Source organism: Callithrix jacchus, chromosome 18, assembly GCF_049354715.1.
Source record: "Callithrix jacchus isolate 240 chromosome 18, calJac240_pri, whole genome shotgun sequence".
Classification (NCBI taxonomy): domain Eukaryota; kingdom Metazoa; phylum Chordata; class Mammalia; order Primates; family Cebidae; genus Callithrix; species Callithrix jacchus.
This window is the reverse complement of record NC_133519.1, coordinates 39,643,008-39,655,179: the sequence shown is the minus strand read 5'-3', so window position 1 is coordinate 39,655,179 and position 12,172 is coordinate 39,643,008. Positions and strand designations below refer to the sequence as shown.

Here is a 12,172-nt window from a genome sequence, read left to right as displayed (position 1 = left end):
CAACATAAAAGACAACTAATGGTAAATAATAACTAACATCATATTGGCTCTTAAGCAAAATACTCTTGAATCCTTTACTTCTCATTTAATGCTTATGACAACACTGTAAGGAAGGTACTGTTATTAACCTCATCTTACAGATGAGGCAAACTGAGGCACAGAGAGATTTAGCAACTTTCCTAAAATCCCGTAACTGGTAATTGGTAGAGCCAGGATTTGAACCCAGGCAGCCTTCCCCCACAGCGCACATTTAGCTGGTCAGCGTGCTTCTGCACGAAAGCATATGGAATGTGTAGACACCTGCAGCTCTCATTCTTACCTCCCTGAAGAACTAGCCCTACATTTCCCACTAGATCAGTTATGCATTACTCACTGCTAAACATAACATTTCAAAATTGCCAGCATCACACAATACCTCCATGCTAAGCTTCCTCAGCCTGCTCCCCATCTCAGCCTCTCTCTTGCCACTGTCTTTTTTTCCAGCTTCCTGTTAATGAGGAGCAGCCTCCTTTCCCTCCATGAGTCACAGTCTCGAATTCGGTTCCAGTGACTGTATTGCTCTGTCTTATTTTTAAAGCACCCTTTTGTGGGGCTCCTAGATTACTGATCACACATTTCTACCTGCTCGGCTTCTTCTGCTTTGTTTTATTAAACACTGACTACTTGATCTTTAGGACTGATACATGTCCATTCCACAGAGGCTGGTCAGGCATGCACTGTGTTTCTGCACACGCTGATGACATCTCTGGTGAATACAAAGATTTACTGACTCCCTGCCCCGGCCCTGGAAGAGCCAGAAATATTTCTGGAGAGAAATAACCTATGCTTCTTTGGTAAAACTACGATCTTACCAAGTAATAAAAGCAAACTTAACCCTTTTAGGAGTTCTGAGAAGGAAAGCAAGAACTGTGAGGGCTAGAGGAAATCAGGAAGGCTTCCTAGAAGAGGTGAGGTTTGAACCATTCTTGAAGAGTGGATAGGAATTGAATGAAGGAAATCTTACATGCAAAGGCTTGGAGGGTGAAATTAGTAAGTTTTGAGTTGAGTCAGGAAAAATATTCCAGTTAGAGAAACATGGAAGAGAAGATTGGATGAGATCCTTAAAGGCTTTGGTGTCAGATTAAAAGACACTGGAATTATATTCTGGAGGTACCAAACTGCCTGTTCCTTACACTTTCTGCGCTGATCTGCCACAGACCTCTCTTAAGGATATTCTGTGCTTGTCCTCCCAGGCTCAACAGGAGGCCAAGAGAGGCTCTTCCTCATTCACCCAATCCCTGGCCCAAGAGAGGTCTGTCCTTCCACTAAACAGACACACACACACACACACACACAGAGAGAGAGAGAGAGAGATCCGGAGTGGCAGACTAGATTCCTGTACTATGGTACTTCCTGACAGACAAATCCAACCACCTTCAATTCCACCCAGGAGCCGAAACAAACCCAGTCTGCATGAATAGCTCAGCCAGTGCCTGAAACTGACTGCACCACACTCCTGTCACATCTGTTTCCATCCTTCAGCATTCCCCAAACTCCCTTAAGAACTGGCTCTGGCAAAGTTTGGCCACTGGGAGGCCCCGGGGGAGACTAGAAGAAAGAAAGAAAAGTATTTTCCATCTCCCTCTCAGCTCTAGCTGGCATTTGATGGGCCGTGACGGTGTCTCTTTTGCCACTGCAGCATCCCCCCAGACAGCCCCTCCCTCTGAAGTCCCAGCTACCCCCAGGCAGGACTCACCATGGTTGAGTGGGTTCCAGGTTCCAGGGCTTGGGTGCCTCCAGTGTGAAGGGGGTAGGGGCTGCCTGCCCTGGGTTGCCTTCCATCCTTTACTTGTACCTATGCAACCAAATCTTTGTATTAATATTCCCTGCTTGAAATACCTAAAGCTGTTTCACAGCTGGATCCTGACTAATACAGAAATCTACAAAGGTTTTTGAGCAGGGGAGTGGCAGGATCTTGGATTATTTTTTGAACGATTACTCTGGCTGCTGTAAAAACTGCTGATAAAAGAGGAAGATGAGTAGAATTTTAAAGCACCCTTAGGTGAGGCTCTTTCAGTCGTCTCAGTCATAGGTGACGTGCCCGGGGCTCCAGTGGTAGCAATGAATAAGGAGTAAAATCCAGAGCGTTGAGCTCTATTTTGGAGACAGAAGCTAAGCAGTGTGGTGATAGATCGGATGTGAGGAAGAGGAAGAAAAGGAGGGAATTAGTGATTAGTCTTCTAGATTTTTGGCTTAAGTCACTGGATGGAAAGTACAGAGATGGAAAGGCAAGGGCAGGGGCCGTTTGGCTGTCAATCAGCACATCAATCACCTCCTCCTTCAGGAAGCCCCTGGCAACCTTCCAACAGGAAGCAATTTCTCCCTCCTTTGTGATCACACAACACTGGAGATACACTATCACTATATAGTTACATGTCCATTTGACTTTCCCCTGCTAGAGTGCCATATGTTCTAGTTCTCTGCACCTCCAACTCTCTGACCTCCACAGCACCTGCGGTTCTAGGATGCTGAGACACAGGGCAAAAGCACCCAGCTGGCAGTGTAGCAGAACAGCATCATCTCTAGGCAACAGAGTTCAGGTTCAAGCCTCGTACACAAAAGCATATGGGCTTTCAGCAACCACTCCGAGCCCTCACTACCAGTCCTTGATGTGCTTCCCTGACTCGTGGATTAAACCCACTCTCCTACATACAGGCAGCTGTTGCTGACCTCCATGCCCAGACTCCTTCTCTGCCCAGCCCATGATGCCATCCTTTGTGGCAGGAAGAGCACACAGAGGCCCAACCAGTGTCTGTTGAACTGAATCAAGCTGTCATGACCAAGCAGCAAAAACACCTCTCCTTTTATAAGTTCTCTCAACGTCTTTCACTCTCCTATCCTCTCATTAAAAAAATAAAAACAAAAAAGGTGTCTCCTCTCCTGGGTGATCATGGAATTCAGCAGAAGCCCCTCCTAAGGTGGTCAGATTAGTAACAGTGGGAACCCTGGCACAGTCAGTGATCCTGTTACCTTGGGAAGGTGGCTTAAGCCCCCTCCCACTTTGTTCATCTGCACAGTGGACATCATAGCCCTGCCTAGGCTCAGGGGTGCTGTCACGAAGAGCAGTGATCATGCACATGGCAGGGGAGGCCTCGTGCTCTCAAGAAGCAAAGTCCTTCCTGGGAAATGGAAAACAAGCTGCTCACCAGCCCCATCCCAACACACCATCGGCCTCCTCTAAAACCATCTTTCTGTGGCTGCAGCCACTTCAGTCTCCTCCTTCACTTCCTTCCACTGCATCTTCATTGATTTTCCAAATTAATATAAATTTCTGTGTCTTCACTTGAAGTATCTCTTAGGACCTATGCACGTCCCTGTTTCATTTCATTCCCTCCCTCAGCTCCTTCTGCTCTCAATCAGCATTGATCTCCTCAGCAGCCCCAGTAACAAAGAGTGGCAAGTGCCACTCTGGGTGAAACGCTGGGCCAGACATGGCTGATAGAAACGAGAGACTTGTCCTGCTGGAGCTCAGAGTCCATCTGAGGACACAGGACCAAAAGGAAAACACACATGGACACAGGCCACTACTCGGGACCTCCCTGCAACACATGCATGCAGGAAATTTCTGCTGTGGCACTGTTCTCCACCTCTCTGCATGAAGGCAACCTCCTTTTTTTCTGCTTCCTTAGGCTCTTGGTATAGTCCATCCTCATTAAGTGCAGATTCCGTACTTGTGAATTAGCCTACTCACTAAAATTGATTTGTAACCCCAAGACCGACACTCACAGCTCATCTGTAGACATGTGCAGGATGGCAAAAAATTAAAATCACCCAATGCACTCATTCCCAGTTGAATTCAGACAGGGAACACAGTTTCTCCTTGTTTCAGCTCTCACACTGTACACAAGCGTCCCTTCTGTGGTCTATTTAGTGCCATGATGTTGGAATTTTTACACTTTCTGTCAGTGATGGTGCTGTTAAAATAGCCCCAAACATGACACTGAGTGCTGTCTCGTGTTCCTAAGCACAAGAAAGCCACAATGTGCCTCACAGAGAAATTATGTGTGTTAAGTAAGCTTGGTTCAGGTATGAGTTACAGGCCTGTTGGCTGTGAGCTCAACGCTAATGAATCTACAGTGAGGGCCGGGCACGGTGGCTCACGCTTATAATCCCAGCACTTTGGGAGGCCAAGGTGGGTGGATCATGAGGTCAAGAGATTGAGACCATCCTGGTCAACATGGTGAAACCCCGTCTCTACTAAAAATACAAAAATTAGCTGGGCATGGTGGCGCGTGCCTGTAATCCCAGCTACTTGGGAGGCTGAGGCAGGAGAATTGCTTGAACCCAGGAGGCGGAGGTTGCGGTGAGCCGAGATAGCGCCATTGCACTCCAGCCTGGGTAACAAGCGCGAAACTCCGTCTCAAAAAAAAAAAAAAAATCCACAGTGAATGTTAAAGGAGGTGTCTCTAAACAACAACACGTAAAACAAGCTTATGGATTGATCGTTTGATGCAAGTGCTGTGAGCAGAGGCTCACGGAAGCCTAACCCCATACAGTCATGTATTATAAAACAATGTTTCCACCACCGTCAGACAGCATATACGATGATGCTCCCATAAGATCATAATTATCATGTTTTTATTGTACCTTTTCTATGCTTACATATGCTTATTAGATGCACACATACTAACCATTGTGTTACAGGGCCTACAGTATTCAGTATAGTAACGTGTCATACAGCTCTGTAGCCTGGGAGCAGTAGGCTCTCCCACATAGCCTGAGTGTGTAATAGGCGATATCATTTACATCTATGTACCTGTGATGTTTGCACAAAGACAGAATCACCCAGCGACACCTTTCTCAGAATGTATCCCTGTCATTAAGCAACACGTGACTGTATTTCCTGTTCGTCTGGGCACAATGGCTAGGTACTGCCTGAGGGTTCAGAGCAACCTTCTGGAACATTGCCTCAGATAAGGAGCATTGAAACTGGAGCTCTGCAGTCTCCCAGGGTTCTCTTAGGCTGTGTCAAAGAAGTGGAATATCTGGAACGACGTTCCAGCAATGGCTGCACTCCGGCTGCTCTGTATGCCCACCGCTGGGTGCTCCACTCTCTAGGGAGAAACGAACACCTATTGGCCAAGGTCACCACGGGGCTTGAGACCTTATCCACTGTTGAAGGAACTCTTAGCTATCATCAAACACCAGTGGGTGTTCACGTGAAGGAGGAATGATCAGGCTTGCTTTATAGGGTCCCCAGGGGGAAGGTCGGAACCCAGGAGTGAACAGTACAAAGGGCAGATTTTAGCTCAACCTAGGGACGTGTGTTGCAATAGTTAGAAGGTCCTGAGGTCAGGAGGGCAGCCTCATATGGTAATGAAATCCACAGAGCTGCAAGTGACAACCACCAGAAAGGGACACAAAAAATACGAGCATGGACTAAATTACATTTGAAAGTCTGTTATTCTACGAAAATACGTTCCCCAAGTGGGAACCAAGACTCTGCCAGGGCAGGATCCCTGTTCCAGCACTAAAATTACCACATCTCCAGTCTCTGTGTACTCTGAAAATGGGGCAACACCATCTGCACTTCCAGTTAGAGCTAGCCCTAGGCACTGTGTCATGGGCCGTCTGCTGCCACACAAAAGAAGGCGCTGAGGAGAGGCTCTCCCTCAGGGACAGAGCTTCACACACCTTTACTCCTGTGGCTGAGGGGAGCTGGAGGAGAGGCAGATCATCTATTACCCTCAAATCCATTCCGAGCAATTACTATGAGGGCATTTCCTTTTATGCCTCAAGCTGAGCCTAAAACATAAGCACGGAAATAGGCCTTTTTAAAATCATTTTAAAACTAGAATCCTTGGTGGAAAGTAATTTGGCCATCCAGAGAAAATACAGGAATGGAAAGCAAGCTCCCTGTCACTGTGAAGCACTCAAAGGAGCAGTCTAAGTGTTCAGGGTGGTGACAGGTGCCATGGGGTGACACCCTGCCTTTCTGCAGAAAAGCCAAGAACTCCCTCCACCTCACCCCATTCACAGCATGGAAACGTCCACGGGCTGGGCAAATGAGACTCTGGAAGGGCTCCAGAGGCCACGCGGCTTGGCTTCTCGTGGACAGATGTCCCTGTGCACTCTCGGAGGGCTGGGGCACACAGACCACGCGCAGCCCATCTGGAACACTGGTGTCTGCATCCTTGCACTTTCCACTCATCAACCCAAGAAGGAAAACAGGAATCAATCAGTCTAACAAAAGTTATTCAATGATCTCAGGCTACGTGGCCTGCCCTGGCGCAAAAATAAAAGCCCAGGAGTGGTCCCCACTCAGAGCATGCGAAGACTCACTGAGGAGAAATGGGAAAACACAGTTACCCAATTAACCAAGAGATTCAATCAATACATGACGCTTCAGTGTTAGGGGAAGGCTTAAGAGTTGCAGAAAGGCCTACATGGATGTGCAGGAGGAATTTGATCATATTCTGGATATGCTGAGCAGACTATACTGATTTGCACTGTCTATTATGCTAGCTACTAGTCACATGGAGCTATTTACATTTCAATAAAATAACATTTAAAACTCAGTTCCTCAGTTACACTAGTCACAATTCAAGTGTGCGATAGAGTTTCCATGGCTAGCGGCTGCCATGTTGGCCAGAGACCAGTTTCCATCACTGCAGAAAGTTTTATTGGACAGCTCTGATCCTGATTGTCCTCACTCCCTTCAGTGTCCTTTAGATGACCTAGAATGAACCTCAAACTCCTTACCGTGGTTCAGACAGCCCTTGGGGATCAGCACTTGCCCTGCTCTCAGGACTCATTTTTGGCATTCTGACCTTAAACGTGATGTGCGCCAGCCACACTGAGTGAGCTTCCTCCTGACTTTCTACAAGTTGCTCCCTTCAGCAGCGAGCCGGAACATTTCCTCTACCTCTTCTGTTGCCAGGCTCACTTCTTTTCATCGTCAATGCATCCTTTCCCTGGGGTCCCTCCTGACCCCTTGAATAAGATGAGGTCTCTTGCTTTGCATTCTCAGAGAAGTCTGTACTTTCACCATCATCACCCCACTATCAGTTGTTCACTGATCTATCCCAAGTGCCCAGACCACTGCCTGGCTCAGAGTAAGCTCCCCATAATGATTTATGAGTGAAAGAATGAATGAACAAATAACACTTTGTTAGAATTTCTTGTGTCATTGGTTGTCAACCATCATAGTTTGCAAATTACATGAGAACAAAAATCTTATCTCATTCACTACTTTATCTCCACTCTCTTCACTATATATATGATAGATGATCAAAATTATGAGAAATAGTAGTAAAATAAATGCAGGAAGGGAGGAAGAGGGCGGGAGAGAGGAAAGAAAGGAAGGTAAAAATGAAGAAAGGAACAAAGGAAGGAAAGAAGGGAGAAAGAGGGAGGGAGGGAGGAAGGGTAAGAGAGGAGAGGAGGAGAGAGGAAGGAAAGGAAGGAGGCTGCTGCCTTCAGAGGCTAGCTGCAATTATAGAATTATACACTTCCCCTGCCCCTTTTCTTTTGATGGAGTAGGGAAGGAAATAAAAGTAAGGAAAACAAAAGGAAGGAAGAGGTAGATGCACAAATGATAGATTCAAAGTCTCTGCCTTAGGAAACAGGAAAAACAATAGTAATTAAGTAACAGAATAGCTGGAAAGTTCATGGCAGCAAGCCTTCTAGCTTTGACTATTTACAGTGCTAGAATAATCATCTCCCCACCACCAACTCAAGGATGGGCTTAGAATGCTCCCTTGAATATCCCATCCCTGTCACCTCCACTTCCCAACCCAGTGAAGTGAAAAAGAGATAGAAGTGCAAATTAAGCTCTTTATTACAATTAGCAGCTTAACACAGGCATCACCTGTCATGCTATAATGTGATATTGCATCAGAGGCATTCATAATCATAACCCAATGGGAAAGACGTGAACCAATTCACTGCCTGTTTTTCAACAGCTTTATATGAAACGCTTTTCATTCTTTACATTTGCTAGCTATCTCTGAGGAACTCAAGGCAATTTACAAACTTTTAATTCTCATGACACCCTGGCAGTGTAGGAGGCAAGAGTCTAGAATTTATAGACAAAGGGAGAAGAGCCATGCAACAGGATTAAGTGTCTTTCTCTGCTCAGACAGGAGAGACTCATCCCGTCCCCAGAGCCCACTCTTCGGAAGCTGAAGGGAAGGTAATTACAGTGATATTCCTCAAATCCATCTCAGCAGAGACATCAGGGCAAAATCCAGACTGGAAAGGGTGAAGATGAGCGAATGGGAGACAGTAGTGATAGCAGGAATGGGCTTCATCATTGGTAAAGAGGAAAGAGGCAGGAAAGCAGGAAAGATTTCTACGGTTGAAGACAGAGGACAGAATGGAACACGGCAGGGCCTGAAAGGGGCTTGAATCAGGAACAGCGGGAATGAGGATCTTCCCTTCCAAGATAGGAGGAGCAGCACAAAGGGTGCAGAGGGAGAGCAGATATTTGAAAGGAACATTTTAGAAAAAGAAGCAAAGCCAGAAATCACAACTTCAAAGATGAGGAAGACAATACCCAGAGAAGCAATGTGACTTGACTGAGCCACACAGTGAGCTATGATGGAGGCAACCAGACCCCCGCATTCACTCTCCTACCCTACATGGAAAAAGGAAGTAGTGCTTGCTTGGGGGGCTCCATGTTTTCCCCAATAAAATAGGGTGGAGAAAGATTGGGAGTGCAAAAGAGGCAAAGGAAGAATAGATTTTCCATCTTAGAATGACACTGGATAATTGGATTTGATAATTGGATTGGTACCCAGCTGAAGACATATACTATATGAATTTTTAATCTAGGTGAATCAGCAGGCAGCCCTCACTTTACATCATAGATACTGCATCTTGGTGTCTCAACACTGTACTGATTTCTCATGTACTTCACTGTGCAGTACAGGCAAGCAAGAGATTCTGCTGCATCCATCACTCAGGAGCCAGACTCCTTGCGCCTAAGGCTGTGCTGCCTGGTGTGGTATCCCTACCTACATGGCGCAGTTTAAATGAATTAAAATTAAATAAAGTAAAAAATTCCATTTTTCAGTCATATTCGCTCCATTTCCAGTGCTCAGTGAGCACATGATTGCCAAAGTGGACAGCAGAGATATGGCGAGTTGCATCACCGTGCGAAGTTCTGTCGGGGAGGGCTGCTTTCCACTGGGTCTCTGGCATGCAGCCAGCAGGCGAATAAGAGAAAAGGTCTGGATGATGATGGAAGAGGTTGTGTGGATCAAGTCTGGAGATGCCGCACGTCGCTGTTGCCCACACTCCACAACCAGAGTTTGGTCACACATTCCTACCCCGCAAAAGAGGCCCGGTGCCTCCCTTTGTTGAGCTGTGTGCCCAGGAAGAAGAGGAAATGGGTTTAGTGAGCACTGGCCAGTTTCTGCCACAGTATATTCTAGCAAATTCCTAAAATAAAAACCTAATTTCCCAACTGAGTTCTGGAACAAAATCAGATAGATGATCCTAAAAGGAGAATCTCTCCCTATGGACTGTTTTAAATTTCAAACAAGGAAGAGTTAAGACGGTGATCAGGCTATTGCTCAGTCGGAGTTTTCTAAAGGCATTTGCCACACACATACTTTCTTAATTCTAAGCACTCCCAGCTGCTCCGTTTACTACCTCTGCTTCCTTTCTGCCCCCGCCTGCCTCAAGATGTAGAGACACATGAATCAGCACTCACCAGGGAATCTTAGCTCCCTTCTTTCTGTGCACCTACCATGCCCAAAGCATGTACTTGACCTTGAATGAGTTCAATTCAATTCAACAGCCTTCACTGGACTGTAGTATATGCACGAGCTACATGCAAGAGGGGCTGTGGGGAACAAAGGAGTGAAAGACACAATACCTCAAGGAAAGGTGGAAGTAAGTATAACACATTGGGCGGAGACAAATGCCTGAAGAGAGATACCAACGGGGAGGTTCAAAGGTGAGAGATGAGGTCAGGGGAGGAAAGCAGGGAAAGAGCCCATTGAGGAGGAAACATTACAACATGGACCGTGCACACCGTCTGATTTGATCAGGCTGGAATGTGAGGAGGAGGTTCCCAAAAGAAGAGGCAGCTGTCCTGGCCTTGCCTTAAGACAATTTCCCAACTGCGTTCTGGAACAAAATCAGATAGATGATCCTAAAAGAATATCTCCCTATGGACTCTCACACTCCCTGCTGGCTGTGTGAGTAGAGTCAGTCTCTGGAGAGGAGTCACTTCCTCTTCCTCCCACCACCAAAGCCTCCGCCCCTTCCACATGAAACCCACTTTACAACACAGGAACCACCATTCCCTGCACCTGACTACCAAGGTAAGACCAGATCTGCTGGAGCAGAGCACCTGAGCAATGGGCTGAGCTGGAGGTTGGGTGAGGACATGGACCTTAAACGAAACATTGATTATGAAAGTACATGGGAAGTTTTAAAGGACCACACGAATTTGAGAGAAGATTGTTATTGCTATTTGTAAAGGTATTTGTACAGAACAGAGTGGAAAATAAGGTGGTTGGTCAAGGGGTAACATTAGGCTATCCCTAACTCACTTCCAGTTCTAAAATTTCAAGGCCTAAATGATTTAGTCATCATCAAGATTCCTGCTCTTTCTTCCTTAAATTCTTCCTCTCCACTCTCATTATCCTAGCCCAGGTCACCGGATGCACCACCTGAAGCACTCAAAGAACGTCTTAGCTGATCTCGGCTTCCACTCCTCCCCACTCCACAAGCACTTGTTCGCCTGCAGCCAGAATGACCTTTCTAAAAACCCACTGATAACTTTCTACTGTCCTGACAATAAATCTAAACTCACCACAGCCTACCAGCCAAAGCCCGTCTTGTTCTTTAGGAGGCCAGCGTGGCTAGAGTTGGTAAGGGAGAGGAAGGTACTGGCTTCCTAGAACAGTTTAGGTCTTTCTCATCTCAAGGCCTCTGCAATGGCTATTCCTCAGCCTGGAACACTCTTCCCCCTGATCTGCATATGGCTGGCTCAGCTCAAAGGTCACCATTTTGGATGATCTGTAATTGCCCCCTCCCTAGTTACTGCTCCAGCTGGGAGCTGTCCTCAGGCTGCTCTTCCCTTGTTCCATGCTATCTGGCCAGAGATCTCATTTCCTCTCCGAGCTACTGCGCTCACCTCCATGCTCATACGTACATTTTTGTGGTAGCGTTCACCTCTCTGCATCTGTAGTTCTGCGTTCTCAACTAGCTCCTGGGTGTTCTCACCTATATGTTCCCTATATAGATTTGGGAAAATAGAATTCAGAATCTTTTACAAAGCAGTTCCAATTCCTTTCTTATTTCTGCTGATCCTCCCGCCACACTTCTAGTTTCATAAGCTTACAACCTTATAGTTAGATGTAATTCCTTTGATATAATTAATAACCATTCTGTAGTATTGTACAGCATATAAAGAACTTTCACGTGTCATCTCACTGATCACTGAAGTTTCATTACTATATTAACAGCTTTACTGAAGTAGAATGGAGGACAATATGAAATAATACCAAAATCAAGATCATGAACATATCCATTTTCCCAAAAAACTTGTTTGTATATATCCTTCAGTAATTTTCCCCTTACCCCTCCCCACTTCCTCCTCTTCCCCAAGCAGTCATGGACATGCTTTCTGTCACTATGTATTAGTATGAATTTCCCAGAATTTTGCATGAGTGGAATCATACATAACAAACTCATTTTTGCCTGGCTTCTTTCACTCAGCATACTTATTTTGAGATCCATTCCATGTTGTAGCTCCTATCAATAGTCCATCCCCTTTTACTGCTTCACAGTATTCCATTGTATTGATATATGAGTTTGTTTATCCATGCATCTGTTAACGGATACATGGGTCATTTCCAGTTTTTTGCTATTGTAAGTACTTCTATGAATACTTGTGTATAAGACTTTATATGGCCATACACTTTCTTCCTTTTTTTTTTTTTTGAGATTGAGGTTCACTCTTGTTTCCCAGGCTGGAGTGGAGTACAGTAGTGCAATCTTGGCTCACTGCAACCTCCACCTTCTGGTTTCAAGTGATTTTCCTGCCTCAGCCTCCCAAGTAGCTGGGATTATAGGTGTCTGCCACTACGCCTGGATAATTTTTGTATTTTTAGTAGAGACAGGGTTTTTACCATGTTGGCCAAGCTGGTCTTAAAATCCTGACCTCGTGATCCAC

General features: G+C 45.9%; 1 protein-coding gene and 1 long non-coding RNA gene across 7 annotated transcripts in view; one reads left to right on the top strand and one right to left on the bottom strand.

The window, feature by feature from the left end:
• The window catches only part of CACNA1E (calcium voltage-gated channel subunit alpha1 E), a 515,845-nt gene that overhangs the window by 437,886 nt on the left and 65,787 nt on the right, over window positions 1-12,172 (bottom strand). For 2 of the 5 annotated variants that reach the window (XM_054247624.2, XM_054247623.2), the window contains one exon: window positions 1,736-1,834. The exons of 2 other annotated variants lie outside the window; for them this stretch is intronic. The gene's annotated coding sequence lies outside the window, so the exon portion shown is untranslated. Of the gene's footprint in view, window positions 1-1,735; window positions 2,193-12,172 lie in introns of those variants that run through there. One more of the 5 variants, XM_078355055.1, reaches the window with a different exon arrangement.
• The window catches only part of LOC128930096 (uncharacterized), a 52,025-nt gene that overhangs the window by 32,187 nt on the left and 7,666 nt on the right, over window positions 1-12,172 (top strand). The window contains exon 1 of one of the 2 annotated variants that reach the window (XR_008477691.2): window positions 10,087-10,313. The exons of the other annotated variant lie outside the window; for it this stretch is intronic. This is a non-coding gene — a long non-coding RNA (uncharacterized LOC128930096). Of the gene's footprint in view, window positions 1-10,086; window positions 10,314-12,172 lie in introns of those variants that run through there. 2 annotated transcript variants of the gene reach the window in all.